Source organism: Gorilla gorilla, chromosome 12 (genome assembly GCF_029281585.2).
Source record: "Gorilla gorilla gorilla isolate KB3781 chromosome 12, NHGRI_mGorGor1-v2.1_pri, whole genome shotgun sequence".
NCBI lineage: Eukaryota > Metazoa > Chordata > Mammalia > Primates > Hominidae > Gorilla > Gorilla gorilla.
The window spans coordinates 48954432-48979652 of record NC_073236.2 but is presented as its reverse complement, the minus strand read 5'-3'; the positions used below and the strand labels follow the sequence as shown (position 1 = coordinate 48979652).

The 25221-nt window shown below is 42.8% G+C and overlaps 1 long non-coding RNA gene across 6 annotated transcripts in view; it reads left to right on the top strand.

Moving 5' to 3' along the window:
• LOC129531685 (uncharacterized) overlaps positions 1–25221 on the top strand; it is a 169454-nt gene that overhangs the window by 131070 nt on the left and 13163 nt on the right. For all 6 annotated transcript variants that reach the window (XR_010129910.1, XR_008677011.2, XR_008677012.2 and 3 more), the window contains exon 3: positions 20786–20962. This is a non-coding gene — a long non-coding RNA (uncharacterized lncRNA). The remainder of the gene's footprint in view (positions 1–20785; positions 20963–25221) is intronic.

Genomic DNA, 25221 nt, shown 5'->3' with positions numbered 1-25221 from the left:
CTCAGCTTCCCGAGTAGCTGGGATTACAGGTGTGTGCCATCATGCCCAGCTAATTTTTTGTATTTTAGTAGAGACGGAGTTCCACCATGTTGCCCAGGCTGGTCTCGAATTCCTGAGCTCAGGCCATCCACCTGCCTCGGCCTTCCAAAGTGCTAGGATTGCAGGCGTGAGCCACCATGCCCGACCCAGAACTTATTTTTAAATATGGTGTGAGGCATGGAGCAAAGTTTACTTTTTTACATGTGTTTACCCAGTTGTTCCCTCAACATTTGTTGAAAAGATATTTCTCCACTGCATTGTTTTATGTCTTTGTCGAAAATCAGTGTATTTTTGGACTCTTGATTCTAACGTTCCATTGATGTTTGTCTTGATTTATTTTTTGGCCTTGAAACAACAATTTATTATCATCTCTCACGATATTGGAGGTTGGCCAGGTTCAGCTGGGCAATTCTTACTTGGGGTCTCTCATGCATTTGCAATTGGATGATGGCTGGAGCAGCAATCTGGAGGCTCAAGGAGGCTGAAGGCCCCATATGACTCCTTCATTTCCATATCTAGCACCTCAGTGGAGTAGGCTGGAACAGCTGGGGAAAGATTGAGCTTCTAATTCTCTCCCTACCTCCTATCTATGTGGCTAGTTTTCACTTCTTCACAGTACGGCATTCTCAGGAAAGTCAGACTTCTTAGTAGTGGCTTACCCTAGAATGGCTTTTCCAAAAGCACATGTTTCAAGAGACCCAGGCAGAAGCTGCAGTTTCCTGTGACCTAGCTTACACATCCTATAGTTTCTTTTGCCATATTCTGTAAGGAAAGCAAGTCGCTATGGCCAGACCAGGTTCAAGGAGAAGAGTATGAGACTCTACCTCTCGATTTCAGGAGCATTATTACGGAGAGGGAAGGATTGTTGGTTGCTTCTGTATAAGCAATGCCAATAATAGAAGGCTCCACTGTCCTGATTAATGTAGCTTTATAACAAGTCTCAAAATCAAGCAATGTTAGTCCTTCAACTTTGTTCTTCCTTTACAAAGTTGTTTTGACTGTGCTAGGTCCCTTCCATTTACATTCGAATTTTAGAATCAGTTTGTCAATTTCTACCAAAAAGAAACCCCTTATGAAATTTTGATCAAGATTGCATTGAATTTATGGATCAATTTAATGAGAACTTACAATTCAAATTATTTTAAGATCAATTTGGTGAAAATTTACACCTTAAAAATATTGAGTCTTTTGACCTATGAACCTACGTAGGTTTTCTTTAATTTATTTTAGCAATTACATTATAATTCTCAATGTATAGATCTTTCTATCTTTTATCACATTTGCCCTATTTTATACGTTTTGACCCATTAAAAATGGTATTTTAAAAATTTCAATTTCCGGTTGTTCATTGCAAGTATATAGAAACATAATTGATTTCTGTACATTAGCCTTATATTCTATATTTTTGCTAAAGTCACATTTTTAGTTCTAGTAGTCTTTTTTTCGTAGGATTTTCTGCATACACACTCATGTCATCTACAAATAAAGATGGCTTTTCTTCTTTATTTCCAATCTCAATCTCTTTTGTTTCCATTTCTTGCTGTTGCACTGGATAGCACCTTCAGTACAATGTTGAATTTGTGAGAGTTTCTGATCTTAAGAGGAAAACACTCGGTCTTTCACCATTAAGAATGATGTTATCTATAGGCTTTTCATAGATGTTCTCTTAGCAGGTTGAAGAAGTTTCCATCTATTCTTAGTTTGCTAGACTTTTTATCAGGAACGTTTGTTGAGTTTTATCAAATTTTTTTCTGCATCTATTGAGACATGCAATCTTCTAGTGCCATCATTTTACAAGCTCAAGTGAAGTGTAGGGCACTTACCTTTCTTTACGTCCTACTATCCTCTCTGTTTATAATACAGTTGCTTAAATATTTTCTCTGCATATATTTAGGATCACATTAGGTAGTTATAATTTTTACTTCAATGGTCAACATAATTTAGAAAAGTCCAGTGAAGAAGGAAAGTCTATTATACATACCAATATTTTTGCTTACTATTATGTTAATATGTTGATATGTTCTTTCTTCCTTACTGATGCTCCAATATTCCTTCCTTTATTGTTTGCTTTTTGTTTAGAAAACTTTTTTTAGCTGTTCATTTATAGTATGTCTGCTGGTGACAGATACTTTTAGTTTTCCCTCTCCTGAGAATGCCTTTATTTCCATTTTATTCCTGAAGGACCTGTGATTGGGGTGGGGCTGTGGTATTTTAAGTGGTGTTTGGCTAGAGTGGAGCGGTTATTGCCCAAAGCTTTTCTGTCTTGCTCGGCTGCCACTGTCCAGCTCCTTAGGCTGGAGAGAGCAGGCTTTTGTTGGGGCCTTCTTGGTCTCATTTGGAATTTCTGAGTTCAGCTTCTTCAACTACATATCTGGGATATACAAGACAGAAAGAAACCAGGGCGCTCTCCACCATGTTGTTCCTCCAGTCTCAAGATCTCTAGACAGTCTGTCTTCTCTCCATCTTTCAGAGTCTTCTTGTGCATGTTTTTTATATAACATCTACACTTTTTAGTGGCGCTTAGCAGAAGCAATGGGACAAGTACGTCTACTGCAGCTTTCTGGAAGAGAAGCTCCTCATTTCTTTTTCTGCATACATTTCAAAAGAAGTTGCAAATATATGACCCTACACATTTCAGTATGCATATCATTAACTACAGCTCAACATTTGTTTCTATTTTTCTTTTTCTTGTGTGAGATGAAAACTATACATACATTGCCGTCAGGCTTTGCCCAGGCATCAGAACTCACTAGACAGCAGAATATACATCTTTGAGAGGAACCACAGAAATGTAATGTGCATGCTAAGGCTTTTACCTGAACATCAAAATGGAAACATCAGAGTATTCATATTAGAGAGCAACCTTACAATTGTAATGGATGTGGTAAGGCTTTTTAAAAAATCAAATGTTCAAAGACATAGAATCAACCAAAATGGCCATCAGTGATAGACTGGATAAAGAAAATGTGGTACATATACACCATGGAATACTATGCAGCCGTAGAAAGGAACGAGATCATGTCCATTGCAGGGACATGGATGGAGCTGGAAGCCATTATCCTCAGAAAACTAACACAGGAACAGAAAAGCAAACACCACATGTTCTCACTCATAAGTGGGAGCTGAACAATGAGAACACATGGAACCAGGGAGAGGAACAACACACACTGAGGCCTGCCACTGCAGGTGGGGGTTCAGGGGAGGGAGAGCATCAGGAAAATAGCTAATGCATGTCAGGCTTAATAAGTAGGTGGTTGGCTGATAGGTGCAGCAAACTGCCATGGCACACGTTTACCTATGTAACAAACCTACAAATCCTACACATGTACCCCAGAACTAAAAGTAAAATAAAAGAAAACAAATTTCAAAAAATAAAAAGAAAATTCTATGTACATTGAAATATAAAATTCTTACATGCACCATTTGATGAGTACCACCCACCCCTCTGTGAAGATACAGAACTCATCCATCACCCCACAAGTTCCTTCTTCCTCCTTCACAGTCTAATCCCTTCCACAGCCACCTCACGGGGACAAACATTGTTTTGTTTTGTTTTTTACACCTCCTAGATTAGTTTCATCTTTTCTAGAATGCAGTATGAATAGGAGGGATATCATGCACTCTTTTCTGTCTGGCTTCTTTGTTTCAGCCTAATGTTTTTCATATTTACCAAGTTTTATAATTCATTCGTTTCTGTTGCTGAGTAGTATTCTGTTGTGTGCATATACCACAGCTTGTTGATCCATTCTTCTATTGATGGATATCTGAGCTGTTTCCAGGTTTTGGCTAGTATGAATAAAGCCAAAGAGAGCCATTTTAATTTGGGGCATTTAAAAAATGGTATGAATAAACTTTCATCTGAACACAGGGTTCTGTGGTAATAATGTTTGAAAATGTCACCTCCAGCTCTGACATGCCGAGTTTGTAATTTTCGTAAATGATATAAAAAGTAATTTCTTCATCCATTCATTTGTTCACTCAACGCTTATTTAGTGGGCCTATTCCCTGTGCCAGGAATCATTCAAGGCTCAGTAGGGAAGAGAACAAATGTAAGTCGGCCTGGTGCTGTTGACATGCTAGTGAGGGAAAAGACAAAAACATCAGTTAGTGAATACCTGTTATGACGGAAAAGAAGCCAGGTAAGTGGGTAGGGCATTACAGTTGGTCCAGAGGTAGGCAGGATGTCATTTTAGCTCTGGAAGTAGGGAGAGGAACTTAGGGAGATGGGCAGGGGAGGGACTTATATGATTTGGATCTGTGTCCCCACTCAAATCTCACATCAAATTATAATCCCCAATGCTGGAGGTGGAGCCTGGTGGGAGGTGAATGGATCATGGGGGCAATTTCTTATGCTTTAACAACATCCCCCTTGGTGTTGTCACAGTGACAGTAAGTTATCACAAGATCTGGTTGTTTAAAAGTGTGTAGCATGTCCCTCTGTCTCTCTTCCTCCTGCTCTGGCCATGTGAAGATGCCTGCTCTGGCTTTGCATTCTGCCATGAGTAAAAGTTTCCTGAGGACTCCCCAGCCATGCTTCCTGTACAGCCTGTAAAACTGTGAGCCAATTAAACCTATTTTCTTTATAAATTACCCAGTCTCAGGCATTTCCTTATAGCAATGTGAGAATAAACTAATACAGAAAATTGGTACCAAGAGTGGGGTATTACCATAATGATACTGAAAATGTGGAAGCAGCTTTAGAACTGGGTAATGGACAGAAGTTGGAGGAGTTTGGAGGACTCAGAAGAAGAAGAAGGGAAGATGAAGGAAAATTTGGAACTTTCTAGAGACTTGTTAAATTGTTATGACCAAAATGCTGGTAGTGATATGAAGAGTAAAGTCTAGGCTGATGATGTCTCAGATGGAAATGAGGGACTTATTGGAAACTGGAGCAAGGTCACTTTTGTTATGCATTAGCAAGAGGTTGGCTGCATTGTGCCCCTGCTTTAGGGATCTGTGGAACTTTGAACTTGAGAGTCATGATTTAGGGTATCTGGCAGAAGAAATTTCTAAGCAGCAAAGCATTCAAGATGTCGCCTGGCTGTTTCTAACAACCTATGCTTATTTGTATGAACAAAGAAATGATCTGAAATTGGAACTTACATTTAAAAGGGAAGCAGAGCATAGAAGTTTGGAAACTTGCAGCCTGGCCATGTGATAGAAAAGAAAAACCCATTTTCAGGGGGAGGAATTCATGCAGGTTGCAGAAATTTACATAACTAAAAAGAAGGCAAGTACTAATAGCCAAGACAATGGGAAAAAGGCCCTGAAGTCATTTCAGAGAGCTTCATGGCAGCCCATCCCATCATAGGCCCAGAGGCCCAGGAGGGAAGAATAGTTTCAGGGGCCAGAACCAGGGTCTCTACTCCCCTGCACAGCTTTGGGACACTGTTTCCTGCATCCCAGCTGCTACAGCTCCAGCTGTGGCCAAGAGGGCCCAAGGTACAGCTCTGGATGCTGTTCCAGTGGGTGCAAGCCATAAGCCTTGATGACTTTCATGAGGTGTTAAGCCTGTGGGTGCACATAGTTTAAAAGTTGAGGCTTAGAAGCCTCCACCTAGATTTCAGAGAATGTATGGAAAAACCTGGATGTCCAGGCAGAAGCATACTACAGGGTTGGAGCCCTCATGGAGATCCTCTACTAGAGCAGTGCAGAGGGGAAATGTAGGGTTGGACCCCACACAGAGTCCTCTTTAGGGCACTACGTACTAGTGCTGTGAGAAGAGGGCCACCATTCTCCAGACCCCAGAATGGTAGAGCCACAAGCAGCTTGCACCCTGTGCCTGGAAGAGCCATAGGCACTCAATGCCAGCCCATGAGACCAGCTGTGGGGGTTGAACCTTGCAAAGTCACAGTGGCCAAGCTGCCCATGGCTTTGGGAGCCCACCCCTTGCACCAGCATATTCTGGATGTGGGACATGGAGCCAAAGGATAATATTTTGGAGCTTTAAGGTTTAATGACTACCCTGCTGGGTTTTGGACTTGCATGGGGCCTGTAGCCCCTTTCTTTTGGCTGATTTCTCCCTTTTGGAAAGGGTATATTTACCCAATGCTTATACCTCCATTGTATCTTGGAAGTAACTAACTTCTTTTTTATTTTACAGGCTCATAGGTAGAAAGGACTTGCTTTGTCTCAGATGAGACTTTGGACTTTAAACTTTTGAGTTAATGCTGAAATGAGTTAAAAGACTTTGAGGGACTGTTGGGAAGGCACGATTGTATTTTGCAATGTGAGAAGGACATGAGATCTGGGGAGGAGCCAGGGTCAGAATGATATGGTTTGGATATGTGTCCCCACCCAAATCTTATGTTGAACTGTAATCCCCAGTGTTGGAGGTGGGACCTGGTGGGAGGTGATTGGATCATGGGGGTGGTTTCTTATGGCTTAACACCAGCCCCCTTGGTATTGCCATAGTAAGAGTAAGTTATCACAAGATCTGGTTGTTTAAAAGTGTGTAGCACCTTCCCCCTCTCTCTCTTCCTCCTGCTCTGGCTATGTGAAGATACCTGCTGTGGCTTTGTCTTCTGTCATGAGTAAGTTTCCTGAGGCCTCCCTAGCCATGCTTCTTGTATAGCCTGTAGAACTGTGAGCCAATTAAATCTCTTTTCTTTACAAATTACTCAGTCTCAGGCATTTCTTTACAGCAATGTGAGAGTGGACTAATACAGGGACCTTTTAGGAGGAAGTCATAGGAGAGTTCTTGGAGAAGGTAAGGTTGGAAGAAGGTACAAAGAAAAAAGCTTATGTCTTTAAATCATCTTCATTCCTGATAATTCAGCACACTTTAGAGGCAACTTCCAAGTCAGCTGTTGATGGTAGTGAAGACCCAAGGCCCAGAGAGGGAGCAACTGGCCCTAGAGTTGCATGATGAGTCTTCAGTGGCAAGGCCGAGATTAGAGGTCTGTACTCAACATTCAGCTACTGGTGGACAGAACTCCTCCTTTGCTTCCTAAGTGTGGCTTCAGTCCTGTCATGGCCCTGCACTTCCCCGATTCCCTGCCCACTCCCTCCCCCACTTCTTCAGGTGCTTCCCCATGGGAACTGGTAGAATAGTGTTAGAAAGCCACATCCATAGTATGGCCTCTTGAGGATTTCTGGTTTGTGTGACTTTGAGCAAGTCCTCCCCTGATGTTGGAGGATTCTTACCCCTGAAGTTGGGGAAGGAGTGAAATCTTGATGGTAGGACATCCACTCACATGTCCTTTGAGACTTATCACGTTTGTCACAATGTGTTTAGCACAGCTGCCTTTCATCTGCAAATACAGCCTGGGAGCTCTTTATGTTTTATCTAATTTAATTCTTATAACAATCCCATGGAGTTGTTAGGTCGTACAGTGCTCTCTCTGTTTTTACAGATGGAAATCTGGAGACTGAGTGAGGTTGAGTAATTTGCCCGAGGTTGGCAAGAGGCTAAAGTAGAATTCTAAACCAGATCTGTTTGATTCTGTTGCTCTTGCTTTTAGCCACAATGTTTTAGCATCTGTTCAATTCTGAACAGACGGACAGAATTTGCAGAGGTCAGAGGGAGGTTCTAGAATAAAGCTGTTCTCTAGTTTACAGGAGAGAAATGGAGGTAGTGATATGCCTGTGCCAGTTCTGGGATGTGTAGCTGGGAGGGAAGCCTTCTGTGGACCACCATGTAGGAGGGAGAGCATGGCAGGGTATGATGGGAGGAGCATGTGTTCTGGAATTGAAAAATCCTGTGTTCAAATCCACACTCTACCACAAATCCCACGAATGGAGGACATTTGGACAAATTGTTGAAGCCCTCTAAGCTTCCATTTTCATGTCTGTAAAACGGGATAATAATGGTATCTCCCTAGAGGGTTGCTGGGTAGGTACAATGAGATGATGCAAATAAAGTACTTAGACAATACCAGGCTCACAGTAAATGCCTAATAAATGCTGGCTGTTGTTTTTATTCGCTATTGTTTTGAAAAATGGCAGGCACTACAGACATACAAAGTGCAGAGAGTGGAAAGACAACAATGTGTTTTAGGGCCAGGCAGCCCAGAGCTGCCCAGGCTGGCACACTGCCCAGAAGTGGGAGTGATCTAGCAGAGGCCAGGGCCTTGCAGGAGGATTTTTGCAGACACCGAACTTCCTGCATCAGTGGGGTCGAGTGATCTCTGGAGTGCCTTCCGACCTGGAGAGGTCATTTCAAGTCTCTGCAACGGTAGCGATGGTAGCTCCAGCAAGGGAGGGAGAAGGGGCTTCCACTGGCTCTTGGACACTCCAGCTGTCATTTTTGGGAATGTGCTTATCTGCCCCAGAGGGAAATAGATGATTGAGAAAGGAGGCAACCAGGGGACTTAGGCTTTACCAACAGTGACCTACTAGCTCCGGTGTGTTTGCCTCAGAAAGCAGGCCAAGGCTAGTGTCACGGCAGGTTAGGGGGTCCTGCACATTCACTGTGCCAACGAGTGGTATTTTGCAAACTTATTATAAACAGATTATATTTCTTATCCTAATGTGGCTGTTGGCTACCTGCCCATGAATTTTAGCCTCCAGGAGAAAAACAATTGCTTGAGCTGAGTGTTCTGTGCTTTTACTTTCCATACATTACTCAGGGCTGCTTCCAGTTCCCCCAACCCTTAATCTCTCTCTCTCTCTCTCTCTCTCTCTCTCTCTCTCTCTCTCTCTCTCTCTCTCTCTCTCGCTTTCATTCTCTCTCTCTCTCTCTCCATCTTTTTCCTTCTTTTCAGAAAGTCCTCTTTCATCTTGGGCATAACTAGAAAATCAGTAAGCTGTGCTTCCTGCCATGCATTAGCCAACAGGGTCCTTTCCTCCCAAGCCAGGGAAGAAAGCACAAAAACCAATGTCCAGGCTGGGCCTCTCAGGGTCCACAGCATCACAGGCAAAGGAAGTAACTGTCTCCATGCCTACCAACAGATCCACACACATCTCGCTGGGCAGCATCTCTGCCCCAGGAAGCAGCACGCTTACTACACTGGGCACCCAGATGTCTGGTCTTGCGTGGCAGGCAGCCACTTTCTCCTGGCCTTTTCTTGTCCGAAAAGTCAGAGGGGCAGGCCAGTTCCAGAATGGGATTCCAGGCAGACCAGGAGACTAGGAGTGCATGTGAACAACTACAAGGGGATGCATCTGTCTGCCTGGTGTCCGTGTGTTCATGTGCACACCTGTGCTCACGCTCCCCCAGACTTACACACACTCGTGAACACATGCTCACACAAGTTCATGCACGGGAGTAGCTCCAAGCCTCTCACTCAGCACTTTGCTATTAATAGCTCACTTTTCTAAAAAAGTCTGCTTAGCCGTTTGTAAGAATAACCACCACTGCCTGTGTGACAGCCCAGGCCCCCGCAGGGAGGACAGGGCCGGCCCTCTGCTAGGACTGCCTGACCGCCTGCCTCATGTTAGGATCCAGAGGAAGGGCCAAGAGGGGAGATGAAAACCCTTCCTGAGTGGCCAGGGCAGCCTCCAGTGCCTGTGCCCAGGGACAAGGCAACTCACTGGTAATGTCTGCGGGCAGTTGGCCAGGCCCCTGAGAGCCAAGATGCCACCTTCTTCACGGTGACAGCAGGGAGCATGCTCCATGAAACCAGAATGAGCCTGTTCTCCACTCTGGGGTCCTGCTGTAAAAGCCAAGAAGCAGAGAGCCAAGCTGAGCCCACCAAGAGCTTGGCACGAGGCTCTCACCCACAACTGCTCGCTGATCCAAAAGACAGGCTCTGAGGCCGGAAATTCAAGTGTGGTGCTGTGACACAGCACACAGCCACCGTGCACTTGTGTCCCTGGCAGCCGCAGTCCAGGCCTGAGAGGGCCCAGTGTCTGTGGGTGTTTGTATTTAATTGCAGTGGGGTGAGAAAGGCCAATGGTTGGGTTTTATTTCAAATCTGCTTTGAGGAGAAGTAACATTAGGTGGCCCAGAGCTGTGAAATGTGCCCTGGTCATAAATGCTTCACCATCAATTAACACCTCCAGAATACCTAAGAGTTGCCAGCAACTTCCCATTCAAATAACCTCTTAAACCTTCCTCCACACCACACTGCCCATTCCCTCGCAGGCAGACCTGCATGGTTGGATGACGACTGGTCACACTGCTGGCCCTATCTGTATAAAAGTCCAGACAGTTGGGCTGTGAGGGGAAATGCCTACCTCAGAGTAGCTTAAGAAAGAAAGATATTGGTTTACTTCTGAAAAGCTCAAGACCAGCTGAGTTTAATGGCATCATTAAACTCATTAGACATGGGGCTGGGAAGTGGCTGCCAGCAGTTTGGTGCACAGCCTGTCCTCTCAGCAGCCCAGGTGACAGGTGTCTTGGGAGTGGCAATGATGAGACCAGCCGCTCATCCTGGGCTGGTCATTGTGACTCAGATGTGGGGTGGGCTGGTTAGTGGTTCTGGGCCACTTGTCCATCTCTGGATCTGGCAGCTCCATCTACACAGTGTCGGGCTAGGCATGGGAGCATTCTGGGCCAGGAGAAAGGGGATTGGATCCTGGATGGTGGGAGCTGCAGGTGTCCCCCTCCACATGCCTGGGTCCAAGACTGCTCTGCTCTGGACCTTCTACGCCTTCAGAGGTACAAGTTGCAGTGCTACCCTTGCTGAACCTACAACCCTGTTCAAGTGACAACTTCTCTGAGTCTCATACGAGGATATTGAAAGAACCTTCTGCACAGGGCTGTTGTGAGGATTAACTATAATAATACAAGAATATCTGGCACTTGCATTCAGCAACTCACCGCTTACTTGTTCAACCAGGTAAAAAGGTTCTGATCCCAGTGTTGCAGGACAGAAAGACCTTCCCCTCTGTAGCTGCAGGTGTGACCCAGCACAGAAAAAATGGCAGGTGAAAGACAGGCAGGAAGAGCAACTAAGAAGGTGGGAGGCACCTCCATAAGATGCCTGAGGCCATGGGGATGACCGTTCACAGAGCTAGTCCCTCGAGCAATGTGTTAAATCTACTGAACTGTGATAAAGCAACTTCTGGGTGAATTTTGTCCTGCTACGAGGTGTCATGGAATGGCAAGGTGGCAGATCTCAGAAGTGGATCCAATGGTTTTTTTTTTTTAGGTAAAGCAGAACATTCCTGGGGATGGTGTCAAACTCCCTTCCATACTGTTGAGTCTGCTGATGATTACACTGGCTCCTCCTCTTTGCCCCATCATTTCACAGGTTCCCGTCTTAAAGAGGAAGAGAAAGGAAGGAGGGAACAAAGGAAGGAAGGAAGGAAGGGAGGGAGGAAGGAAGGAAGGAAGGAAGGAAGGAAGGAAGGAAGGAAGGAAGGAAGGAAGGATGGAAGGAAGGGAGGAAGGAAAGGGAGACAGGGAGGGAAGAAGAGAGGGAAGGAAGTTATCAAACCCAAACTCTGTGCAGAGCAGGAGACATTTCCATGGGACCCCTAGAATAGATAGGTTCTTGCCTGCTCTCCTGGTGGATGGAGATGCCCACCAGTAGCTGTGAGAGTCTCCCTGAAGGCCTGATTGTGGCTCCAAGTTCCGTAGGACTCACTAGTCTTTTTTCCCTAGAGGGTCTTGCCATTGAGAGGCAGGTGATGTGCTGTTTCAGAAAACAAAATTGGGACATGTCCTGATATGACATCCATCAAATATATACAGATAGGTGTCACAGCCCCCGAAAAAGCTTATCTCTTCTAAGCCACACATAGCTATTTCCTCCAACTGTGTCAGACATTACAAAGTTTGTAGCAATCAAAACAAGTCAAATTCCATTCTCAGGACCCGTTGGAGGATTTTTTGCTTTGTTTTGGCTTTGTACGGTATCCATACCATTTTCCAAATTCTTTTGTCCTTACATATTTTGTTTTTTCTTAAAAAAAAATCATCTATAATCCCATCACCAGACAAAACCACTAGAAAGAAACCAACATTTTAGCCATGTTTTTCTGTATATAAAAAAAGTGTGTGTGGAATTTTTCATAACAATATTGGGACCATGACATCTATCACATTTTTTATTAGGAAATGGCCTTCAACAATATGCATTTAACAATATGCTTGATGTCTGTGTAATATTTCATCTTACAAATATCTCATGATTTATTTAAGTATTCCCTGATTGCTTGCTTCTAACTAGAAAAAACAATTTTTCTAAGTGTCACCACTGGGTTAGAGTAATCTCAGCCAATCCTCCTAATAGCACTGTGAGACCAGAGTTATGATAATCTTCAGTTAATGGACGAGGGACATGATGGTGTGGAAGGATAAATAAACTACCCGAAGACAACTAGCTAGTGAGACCAGCATGGACAGTCAAGCCCAGTGCATGTAATCCGTGCTCCCCTGCACTGTTGCTCATATACTTGGACCCTTGCATACATGATTTTCTTATTCATCTTGAAAGAGAAATGTTAGCTTACTGTTTTTATTTGCATTTATTTGGTTGCTTTTGAGTTTGAGCATCTTTCCATTTCTTATAGACCATTTGCATTTGTTTTCCTACAAAATGCCTGTTCATGGCTTTTGCCGATTTTTCTGTTAGCCTTGTCCTATGTATACACACATGTATATTATTAGTTCACTATCTGTCAGGTAAATTCCCCAGTTTTCTTCTTGCCTTTTAATGTTGTTATGGTCATTTAGGACTAGAAAGTTTTAAATCTTGTATGCCTACCAGTATTTTACTGTGTGACTATTCCCATTATTTTTGTGCTTAGAAAGTTTTCATTCCTATCAAGTATAGATAAATGTTCAGTTCTACTATTTTATTTTAACTGTGCAGTGGGTTCATTTTTGGCATTTAATTAATTAATCTATCTGGATGTTATCATTAGTTTCCTTCTGAAAAAGTCAGTCCAGGCTGGGTGTGGTGACTCACACCTGTAATCCCAGCACTTTGGAAGGCTTGAGTCCAGGAGTTCAAGAACCAGCCTGAGCAACATGGCAAAACCGTGTCTCTATCAAAAATACAAAAATTAGCTGGGAGTGGTGGCACATGCCTGTGTTCTTAGCTACTCAGGAGGATAAAGTGGGAGGATTGCTGGGGCCTAGGAAGTTGAGGCTGCAGTGAGCCATGATTGCACCCCTGCACTCCAGCCTCGGTGACAGAGCAAGACCCTGTCTCAAAAAAAAAAAAAAAAAAAATGCAGTCCAGATGTACTGGAACAAGCTTGTGTGGGATGGCTACACTCATTTCCTGTTCTAACACACCTGTTACCTGGATGAGCTCCTATATCCTTATCCAGGTACCAGGTCTGCCACACCTGGTACCGGCATGAGCCCTGTGGGGAACATACCAGCAGAGACATTATACTTCCACCGAGACAAAATAAAGCTACATTGACTTTTAGTACTCATATTATTGACTGACATTAAACCCATGGCAACTAAAATCTCTTTTTTTTTTATTCTGGGGGTGAGGGTACAACTTGTAGAGAAAATATCTCTCCCTAAGACTGCCAATCACTCTAAATTTGCATCTAACACTTCTACATAACTTTATCTACCGAGTAGGCAGTATTTACTGTCTGCTGTTTCATCTTGTAGCATAATTTTCTTTTATATTTCCAGGTGTGAAAATATTCAAACTGACCCCTAATTCTCAGCTTTCAGAGCTATCTGCTACTTCCCAGGTCACTTTGGTTTTTAAGCGCTTTCACATGCTGTTGCTGGACATCTGGGTTATTCCCAAATCTTGTTTTCACATAGGCAGCTGTCAAGTCAAGATAGCCATGGCCCTGCCTGGCATGTTCTTTAAGATTGCGTTTTATTTTTATTATTTTATTTCATTTTTCTTGGAGACAAGAGTTTCACTCTGTTGCCCAGGCTGGAGTACAATGGCACGATCTTGGCTTACTGCAACAGATCTTGACTTACTGTAACTTCCGTGTCCCAAGTTCAAATGATTCTCCTGCCTCAGCCTCCCAAGTAGCTGGGATTACAGGCACCCGCCACCATGCCTGGCTAATTTTTGTATTTTTAGTAGAGATGGGGTTTCACCATGTTGGCCAGGCTGGTCTTGAACTCCTGACCTCAGGGGATCCACCCAACTTGGCCTCCCAAAGTGCTGGGATTACAGATGTAAGCCACTGTGCCCGGCCGCATTTTTAATACTGTGTTTTTCTTGACATATATTCCAACTAAATTCTTCTGGGTGTTGTTGGTTTGACCTCATATTCGGTCCTATTGAAATGAATTTGAATCATTCATGATTTGTTTATTTATTGCATTCATTGTCCTTCTCAGCTTCTGGTTACCCACACATTAGACACAAGTGCCTTTAGCATCTTTTTTCAAATCTACAGATGAGGAAACTGAATCCTAGAATGGTGGAGTGATTTGACGAATATTGCAAAACTATAATGGGGAGATGAGATGGGGATCCAAGTCTTGTGCCCCCAAAGACAGGGCACCAGGCAGCGTAGAGGTGGCCAGTACCAGAGCAACAGCCTAACAATGGTATGTATGTCACACACCCAGCTCACTCAATCCTGACCACAACCCCCCACTGCTCTGATTCCTGCCCCATCAGTAGCGTCTGAAAGGACATCTCCAAGTTCACCTTCAAGGACGCTGTTAAGGCTGGGCCAGTGGAAGGAATATGACCCCTGGCACTGTCCCCCTTCATAAGATTTCAAAGTTCATCATTTCATTTGGGCATCATTTTACAATTTGCTAGGAATCCCTCTTATCTTATTTTCATCTGGTCCATATTCCTCCGTTTCAAAAACAAGACTATCCTGAAAAACTGTCAGCTGCTTGCTGAGGTTATTTTTGGTATACAGTACTTACCAGAGTCACCTGGTCAGCATTAATCACCCCATCATGAAAGATTTATGGTTGTTTGGGGGGTACTGAACCCATGTTGTACCCTATGTTTTTTCTGAAATATTTTCAATCCAGATGGTCAATAGTTCTAGAATATTCCCTCAGGGATTGCCATCGAGCAATTGACCATTTTTATAAATGTTAGAAATGGACCATTTGCCCAGGAGAGGGCTTCCCTGTGTTGAGTTTCTGTGTTGCTGGCAGGTCATCGAAGAGTTTTCATTGTTAAACTTGTGTAGGGCATCCAAGCACCACCTTGCTGTCTTCTCACCAGGCCAGGGGTCCACCTTTTGGAAGAGCATCTTTCTAACTAGAAGAGAGAGACGTGAAGTTGAAATTACTTGGTTCTGCCTCCTTTTTTTTTTTCTCAAGTTTCTACATTTTAGCATCTTTCCTGTGTACTCCCTTTCTTGTCCTACTCTTCAAATAGCTTTGAAAACCCTTCTGAGATCACGGGCCTATTTTCAGCCTCTGCTTGGTGTGGGCTTTTGGTTTCCCAGTGTGGTTCTCACAGGTTCAGGCCCCCCCACCCCGGTATTGACTCCGTGTCAACTTCTCATCTTCTGGGTATGCCTTTCTGAAAGTCTCAGATCACCAGTAGTACCCTGTGTGGCCCACACTGGATTTTTCTAACTATTTCCTCTTTTTGGTCCTCACTGGGCTTATTCAGGATTATTTATGATACATATGCAGAATTTGGGGTTTTCTCCTAATCTCTTTTCTCACTTGGGATCTGTGTGTGTTCAGACTCCCTAGCCCCAGCCCTCCAGGTTAATATTGTGTGGCACTAGGACATTAGCCTCAGTTTCTTCAATTTGGTATAATTGTGTATGATAATAGAATTGACCTCCTGGAGTTGTTATGAGGATTGAAGGAAATAGTGCTTAGTTGTGGTTAGTATTAATATTATTATCTACCTATTCCTGACACACTTTGTGGTTATAAGTGGCAGAAAACTACCTCAAACTGGCTTAAACATGAAAAGAGAATCTGTCGCTCAGAGAAGTTTCCCCTAGGAATTACCATCAAGCAACATCCAAAGGTAGACCTGGCTTTCAGCACAGCTGGGTTCACAGCCCTGGTAATGTCCTCAGGACTCAGTTGTGTCCATCTGGTTCCTCTGACGCTCTGTGTGGAAGGAGGAGGTGGCGCAGCAGCAGCCTCCAGCTTGGCATAGCCATGGTGGGGAGCAGGACCCCAGTGCTTAGGTTTGGCTCCTATCTCAGCAAACTGGTGCTCTGCCAAACTGAATTTGGAAGACTTGCTTTCCCAGAGAAGAGAGCACATGAGCCTTCCTGACTGCGAGTGATATTGCTGACACAAACTGGACACTTCCTCCACTCTGTAGCTAAGGGGCAGCTGGGCCTTTCAATGCAGCTCTTTTCTAGCAAGGGAGACCCCACCAGAATTGAGATGGGTAACCCTGAGCCCTGTGCACAGGTGCCTGCTTTTACTCCCTCATTCATCTCGGTCTGAACATTCCTGACCTTGACTCTTGCCTGCGACATCCTCTGCACTCCTCCACGTGCTCCACTCAGCTCGCTCCTGAGAGCTGGTAATTAATCGGCCTTGTCTTTACCCTCTGACCCCACTGAGCCTCCCAGATGGGTTTCCACACCTGGCAAATGACCTTGGAGTTACTCCTAACTTTGTCCCACAGGCCTGCTGGATTGGATTTAATGTTTGCTTGCTAACTTCTCTGACTCTTGACCTGGTCTGGTCACCTGCTGTGGTTGTGTGTGACACCTCTGTGTTATACACAGTGCAGGGCATTGCTTTTTCAGCAGCCTGGAATCCACTGCCTCTTCTTTCCCCAATTCGATGTCCCTTTGTGGCACTACCTCTCTCACCGGGCGCCGTCTTCATGGTAAATCCGGGTGCTTTTCCCCCTGCGTGGAAGTGGAAAGTTGTCCACAGTGTCTCCTCCCTTGCCCCAGGGTGGTCCTGAGCTGAGCTGAGCTGAGTGGTCTCAGGAGGAGGGACAGCAGGCTGTTTGTTCCCTGTAGAGGCGCTTGATGGTGGAGCGCTCTTGTCCCAGTTGAACCTGGTTCTCCAGCTCAGAATCCAGCACCCCTGTTGACCTCACAAGCTCCTTCATAGCTTCCAATTCATTCCCCTCTCTGCTTGAGTCAGCAAGGGTCGTTCCTTCTGCTTTCAAGAGTCCTAGCTCATATTCCTGTGCTGTGCTTCATCTTCCCTGGCTTTATAGATTTACTTGGGCTCTTTTCACTCCTCCCTCTGAAGTTACCGATTGCACTTTTTCTGGTCTCATGGGCTGGCCTCCTGCAGCATGCTCTGCTCTTCCCAGCTTTGGGCCAGCACTTCCTGCTTCCTGCCAGGCCCCCACTGTTCTGAGGTGGATCTGGGCTGCAGTCCAGGAGACAAAATTCTCCACTGTGACACCATCTACATGCCCAGATGTTCCCTCCATATACTTCCTCTTTCTCCTTTTCTTTTCCAAACTCACAACCTTCCAGTGAGAGAAGGAATGAAAACACCACCTGTAACACCAATTCCTCCAATTTCCTCCCCAGAACTTCAAAGTAAACAGAAATGCATTGGGCTTAGACTGGGACTTATGGATGGTCAGTGTTGGAAGAAGCCTTAGAAACCATCACAAGCCTTTGCTCCCAGGGCTGTCTCTGATCGTTTGTTTGTGGCTGACTGGGTTGTCACAACTGGACACAGGAAGAAAAGTGCTGGGAGTGATTCCCAATGTCTGAGTGGATGAGGGAAGGGGGAGTGACAGCGTATGAGCTAGTTATTTGCCCGTCCTTTAACAATCTGCTCTGTACTTTACAAAATGGGGAAACTGAGTTACACATCTATCAAGCTGTCTAAGGCCACACAGGAAGTCAGGGCAGATTTGGGGGTAGAATCCAGGTTGTCCAGCCTTCTCTATCAACAACAATGACTTCTCTTTCCGATTGGAATTCACTGTCATAGGATGTCATCTAAGTCCACTTCCTGACAGCATGTGTGTCTCCCAGTCTGTGATGTCATGCTATACTCGGCCACCTCTGTACAGGACAGTGTGGCACGAAAGGGATCCTGCTGGTGCCTGTGGGGCTGGGGCTAATACTCTGGGACAACTTTCAGAATCACAGTTCTTCTACCCTAGGACAAGAGGGTGGTATACAACCAAGGAAAGGTGGTCCTGGGCTCTGCAGCCACGGAGCTCCAGGGTTTGGAAGGTGCCGTGGAATCTTACTCCTTAGTTTGGACTTTTGTCAAACTGCAGCTGGAAAAAAATTAGAAATTGCTGCTCCAAATGGAACATACTCCATTTCATTCCAAATGAGAAGTAAACAAATAGACGGGTGAGCCTCCCCAAAATGATAAAACTCTTCACACTTAAGATGAGAAGTCAGTTCAAGCGCAGTCCTGGCGTGACTCACTGGGGCTTGCTGCAGGAAGATAGGGGCGAAATGTCCTCATCCTGGCTGTAGAAGCCAGCTCCTTATTTTAAATCCCATCCTGCTTGACTATCAAAGTCAGACAGAGCCTTCCTAAAAGCTGAAATGCACGCACAGAATAAGAAGTCCCTGCGGGAGCAATCTCACTGTGGTGAGAACCTTGCAGAGCAGACAGCTCCAGGGGCCAGCGGCTGCCTGCAAACACTTGCTGAGCAAGCCCCTGGGAGAGGGGCCTTTCTCCCAGGCCAGGAACGCCAAAGTGGGGTTTCCTGATAAGGAACACAGAACTGCTCTTTCTTGGAGAGGGAGTTCACATGGACTGGGATCCATTCTCAGGCTGGGCCTTAGTAGTGGGACAGCATCCTGTTTTATTAAAAGCCTGTTGCTGGCAGGGAAAGCCGTCTGCCTGCTGAGTGGGCAGGGGCCCAAGATCGCTGTGGGCAATTCCAAGCCAGTACTGGGAGCTGACATCAAACCAGGAAAGAACACGACTGTTTTTAGCTGATGTAGCAGTACAGTTTCTTTCTTTCTTTCTGTCTTTTTTTTTTTTTTAATAGTTCTATTGCCTGGTTTCACTGTGTACATTTTGTGTGTGCAGGCATGCGTGTGACATCCTGTACCCAGCTACAGCCGAGGTTCACTCTGAGATGAGCCCATCCCACTTATTCTCCCCTTCTCCCTCCTTTCCCCACCTCCCCCTCTTCCCCATCCTTCCCCCACTGACCTCCCCAGCTCTAAAACCCCGGATAGACATAAAGAACAGAGGGAAACCCAGGCTGTGGCCTGGGGTTATTCACAGGGTTGGGGTGGGTGAGAGAAGAAAAACAGACTTCTTTGTTTATCTTTTGAGTCTTGAAATTCTAAAAAATTCATTCATTTCCAAGGAAGCCTTAATTTGTAGGATTCCAAGAAATTTTAAAAAAGTAAAGGGAGATTCACTTCAAAAGAAACTAGGGGAAAAGCTGTTTTCTTTTTAGCTGATTTGTTCATTATTCTTATTTTATTTAAAGTTAGGTTTGTTGAAGGCAGGCAAAGGTAGTCACTTTTTCATATTTTTATTACATTCTTACTTTCCTCCTCCATTGCCTTATCAGTTAAGAGGGCAAATAATATTTCAAGAGACTGATAGAATATGTTCTGCATTCTGCTCATTTCATAGCTCTCTGGGGAATTGGGGTTTTTGTAAACTTTTATAATCACATTTTCTGCTGAGGTTATAGATGACTCCGAGAATCTTCCATTCATGCTGTAAATTAAAGTGACTCAAATTGCTTCCACTTTTACAAATTAAAAAAAAATGTACTTCTATACAGATTTTTTAACAATTAACAAAAGGCCATTTTAACGCTCTGGTTGGTTGCCTGTACATGATTTTTCTGGCTTTTCTTAAAATTTGGAGTGAACAGCTCCCATGTCAAATATAACATGTTAACTTATTGGCTTCTCTTTAACCCTGCACACAAACAATAAACTTTTCATGTAGAGCCAGAAAATGGTATATGTTGTGAACTTTTTTTTTTTTTTAAAGATAGAGTTTGTGGTGATAAAGGGATTTCAGAAAAAAAAAATGTACTTGAAAATATGTTACTTCACACTGGAACATTCAATTTTATCTTAAGGATATAAATATTCAATTTTACCACATTAATCTTTGTACTGAGATAAGCCAAAAATAACGTAAACTGACCATTTTTTGCTATACATTCTAATATTTTACATATTTATAGGAGTTTTCCAAGTCATGAGATATCATATAAGGCACACAAAAAAAGAATGACATAAATCATGTTAAGTGCAGTCTACTTTTTCCTGAGCTATATCTTTAAGACAAAAGATATTTAACAAATTGAACTTGTTTTTTGTGGGAGGGTCCACTCTCTGGTTACTTAAGAGAAAACCAGAGGATTATCTTCGCGGTGAAGGAAAGTGTATAGAAGGCAGTATTTTTTTCTGTTATAAAGGGCCAGGGCTCTCTCCATTGGTGCAGTGTTCTGCCTTTTGTGTTTTTTTCTGGTTAATTTAAAACATTAGCTCCAAGTTTTTAATATAGTAGTTTCCCGTGAGTCACTGGGCTGAAAGCCCATCCTATCTGTGTCAGGCGAGGGTCCAAGACAAGAAACAAGTAGAACACAGATATAAGAAAGCTTTATTAGTGCAGCTAAACATTGATAATTAGGAAAGTTCCAGTTCTTCTATGGTAGTTTATTTGTAGATAAATGTAGTTGTAACCTTTTGGTGCCAAAGGAAAACCTCCTCATTCAAGACAAGGGATACGGAATAGGAAGAGCTCAAAGAAAACACAGTTTTCTGTGTTACAGACAAGTATTTACATTACTAATCAACTTTTGGTTCAGGAAAGAAGTGATAACCTGTTTAGATTTTTAAAAGGAATTCAATATCCTGTTGACTAAATGCAGAGCAGGTTCAGAGGAAGACGACTGTTGAATAATGCAATTGATTCCTTCCAAGAAAGCATAGGGTGTAGTTTTTATTATAGGAAGTGCCATCGATAGTACTTTTTCTGCTTTCTGGAAAATCACCCAGGAAATAAAATTTGTTTTAAACATTATTTTTAAAACAGGCTCTGCCGACTTCCAGTTCTGGAACAAGATGGTTAAACTCATTTTTCCCTGCTCTGCTCCTCTAAATACAACTAAGTACCTTGGAAACTATTCAGCAGACAATGATAAAGGGCTCTGAAACCTAGAAGAAAAGGTGTACTTGCAAGAAACCTCAGGACTTGAGTAACAGCAACATGGTAAGTTTTCTAAGTTTTCTTTTCGTCTCCCATATACGCTGGGCTGTACTGGAATCACCAACAGGCACAGACAAAATGACAACAAAACAACAACAAAACCCCCAAGAATATCCTGTTCTCTTTGGCCAAAGTTCAGGAAAGGGGAACCCCAACAGAGACCCAGTAGGAAGCTCTAGCCCCTGTTTTGTACAACCCAGGGTCCTTGCAGAGAGATTGATCTGCCAGCAGCGGCATCAGCAGCAATAGTAGCAGCAGCAAAGCCCTGGACAGTCCTGGCCCTCAGTCCACAACTTAGACACAGCACATGGCCTAATTCACCCACAGAAGCAGCCACTGTGAAGCCCTGTGTCTCCCCAGACTCCATCCAGTGGCATAAAGAGACCCAGGCCCTGCAGCTTCCTCCCCATCATGGAAGGCTGCCCATCTACAGAGTTTCCAAACATAATAAGCACTAAGGAAACAACATAACATGATATGCTGAAAAAAAAAATCACAATTAAATCAAAATGAAACACCAAAAAATGTCCGAGTAAACCACAGGAAGGCAAGAAAAAAGAAACAAAAGTGTAATAAACAAAAGGATCAATCAGAGAACAAATAATAATAAAATATCAGACTTAGTCCTAATATATCAATAATTATCTTAAATGTAAATGTTCTAAATGCATCAATTAAAATGCAGAGATTGGCAGAGTGTATTACAAAACATGACCCAGCTATGTGTTGTTTACAAGAAACTCACTTCAAATTCAATGATATAGGTAGACTGACAGCAAATTGATGGAAAAAGATATAACATGTAAACATTAGTCAGAAGGAAGCACAAGTGGCTATGTTAACATCAGAAAAAGCAGACTTCAGAGCAAAGAAAGTTACTATAGGCAAAGAGGGAAATTACATAATAACAAAAAGAATTAATTCACCAAGAAGATGTAGCTCTCCTGTTGTGATGTTATGATATACGTCGGTTTTCATCCGTGGGTCCTGGCTCATAACTCCCACATCCCGTGTTAGAGTCTTTTGTTATATTGTTGGGGGTGTTAGGCCTCAGGGACAGGCCTCTGACCTTCTCCTGCCTTCCTTTCACTCTAATGTTCTCCCACCTTTCTGCCTTTCTCATTGTGGATCTTAAGACCCCCCATGAGACAGTCCCACCTTATATCCTGGGGGAAGGAATGCTGACATCATGAAGCTTCCATAAAAAGCCAAGAGGATGGGGTTCTTAAGCTTCCAGATAGCTGAACATGTGGAGGTTCCTGGAGAGTGGTGCACCCAGGGAGGGCATGGAAGCTCCGTGACCCTTTCTCCATACCTCATCCTAGGCATCTCTTCATCTGTCTCCTTTGCAATATTTTTTAATTATAAACCCGTAAACATAGGTAAGCATTTCTCTGAGTTCTGTGAGCTGCTCCAGCAAATTAATCAAACCCAAAGAGGGGGTCATGGGAACCCCACATTGAAGCTGGCTAGTCAGAAGTTCTGGAGGCTCAGACTTACAACTGGTGTGTGTATGGGGGCAGTCTTGGGGGCTGAACCTCCAACCTGTGGGATCTGACTCTATCTCTGGGTAGATAGTGTCAGAACTGAATTGGAGGACACCCAGCTGGTGTCTGCTGCTATATTCTAGCTGATTTTCTCCCTAGTAGTCCTAGTAGTCTTGAGTGTGGGGAGACAGTGGGGGATTGATGCCCCAACCACAATTGTGGATTTCTTCTTTCAGCTGTCTTAGTTTTTGCTTCAAATATGTGAAAGTCTGTTGTTTGGTTTATAGGTATGTAGAGAAAACTCTCCCTAACTGTGTTTTTCTTCTACTGTCACACCATGACAACATCAACACAGAAGCCTTTCTTCATATCATATAAGGGCACAAAAAAGGAATGGCATAAATCATGTTAAGTGCAGTCTATTTTTCCTGAGCTGTTATCTTTAAGACAAAAGATATTCAACAAATAGATTTTTTTTTTTTTTTTTTTTTTTTTTGCGGGGTGGGGTTCCACTCTCTGGTTACTTAGGAGAAAACCAGAGGATTATCTTTCTGGTGAGGGAGAGTGTATAGAAGGCAATATTTTTTTCTTTTATAAAGGCACAGGGCTCTATCTGTTGGTGCAGTGTTCTGACTTTTGTGTTTTTTCTGGTTAATTTAAAACATTAGCTCCAAGTTTTGAATACAGTAGTTTCCCGTGAGTCACTGGGCCTTTCTTCTGTGTTGATGATTGTGGTGTGACAGTAAAAGAAAAACACAGTTAGTGAGCATTTTCTCTACATACCTATGAACCAAACAACAGACTTTCACATGTCTGAAGCAAAAACTAAGACAGCTGAAAGAAGAAATCCACAATTGTGGTTGAGGCATCAATCCCTGCTGTCTCCCTGCACTCAGGAGTTCTAGGACTACTAGCAAGAAAATCAGCAAGAATATAGAAAAACTCAACCACACCATCAACTGACAGGATCTAATTGGCATTCATAGCACAGTCTGTCCAACAACAGCAGAACACACTTTTTTTTAAAGGTCCCATGAGACATATACCAAGATAGAGCATATCCTAGATCATAAAACAAACATTAAAAAGTTCAAGAGAATTGAAATTATACAGACTATGTTACCTGGCCATAATAAAATCAAAGTAGAAATCAAGGCAGAAAGTCAATAGGCAAATCTCCAAACCCTTGGAAACTAAACAAAAAACGTTTAAATAATCCATGCGTCAAAGTGGTCATCTCAAAGGAAATTTTAAAAAGACAAGAAAAGAATGAAAATGAAAATATGACATGTTAAAATCTGTAAGATTAGCTAAAGCAGTGCTGAGAATAAAATTGATAGGAGTAAATGCTTACATTAGAAAAGAGGAATGATCTCAAATTACTAATCTAAGTTTCTACTTCAAGAAATTAGAAAAGTTGAGCAAAATAAACTCAAAGGAAGCAGAAAGGAGGAAATAAAAAAGAGCAGAAACTAATGAACTTGAAAACTGGAAAAAGAAAAAATGAAACAGAAAGTTGATTCTTTAAAAGAATTAATAAGATTAATAACTTTTAGCAAGAATGGCAAATATAAAAAGAGAGAAGACATGAATCACCAACATCAGAAATGAAATAGGGGACACCACAATAGATGTCTTTAGCTATAAAAAGATAATTTAAAAACTGTAATCAACTTTATGCTCATATATTCAACAAGTTTGAAGAAATGGGCTAATTCCTCAAAAACCACAAAGTACTAAAACTTAGCCAAGGTGAAACAGATAATCTGAATAGCTGTGTAGATATTTTTAAGAATTGGATTTATAATAAAAATACTCCCCAAAAAGAAATCTCCAGGTCCAGAGGGTTTCATCCCAGAATTTTACCAAACATTCAAATAAAAATTAATGCCAATTCTATGTGTATCTTCCAGAAAATAGGACAGAAGAGAAAATTAGGAAGTTCCCAGTTCTCTTTATGAAGCCGTCATTACTCTGATACCCAAACCAGCTAAAGAAAGTATGCAAAAAGAAAGCTACAGATCAATATCTCTCATGAACTTTGGATGTAAAAATCACCAATCAAATGTAATTAATCAAAATCCAACAATGTATAAAAAGACTAAAACACCATGACCAAGTGAAATTTATGCCAGGTAGACAAAGCTGATTCAATATTTGAAAAGAAATTAATAAAATTTATCATAGCAACAGGCTAAAGAAGAGAAACCATATAATCATAGCAGTTGGCATCAAAAAATTATTTAACAAAATTCAACACCCATTAATGATGAAAATAGAAAATCCTCTCAAATACACTAGGAATAGAGGGAGACTTCCTCAACCTCATAAAGAACATCTATTAAAAAACTACATCAGACATTGTATTTCATGATAAAGACAGAATACATTGCCTTATACAATCCAAAACAAGGTGAAGATTTCTACTTTCATCAGTTTTATTAAACACAGTACTAGAAGTTCTAGCCACTGCAATAAGGCAGGAAAAGGGAATAAAGGTCATGCTCATTGGAAAATAAGAAGTGAAACTGTCTCCTTTTTTAGGCAGCATGATTATTTAAATAGAAAATCCCCCAAAAAATCTATGAAAAATAGGTTGTCCTCCTTCTGTTGGCTACATTGATCAGGCAAGTGCTGCTAGTTGTTCTTAGGGGTTCTGCTTAAGTGCTGCAGGAGATGGCAGCACAGAAGCTGAGGCACAGCTTGGGCATGGTAGGCCAGGGGGACACCCAACTCCATTACTCCCTAGCTCTATGCCCCTGAACACCTTCCTTG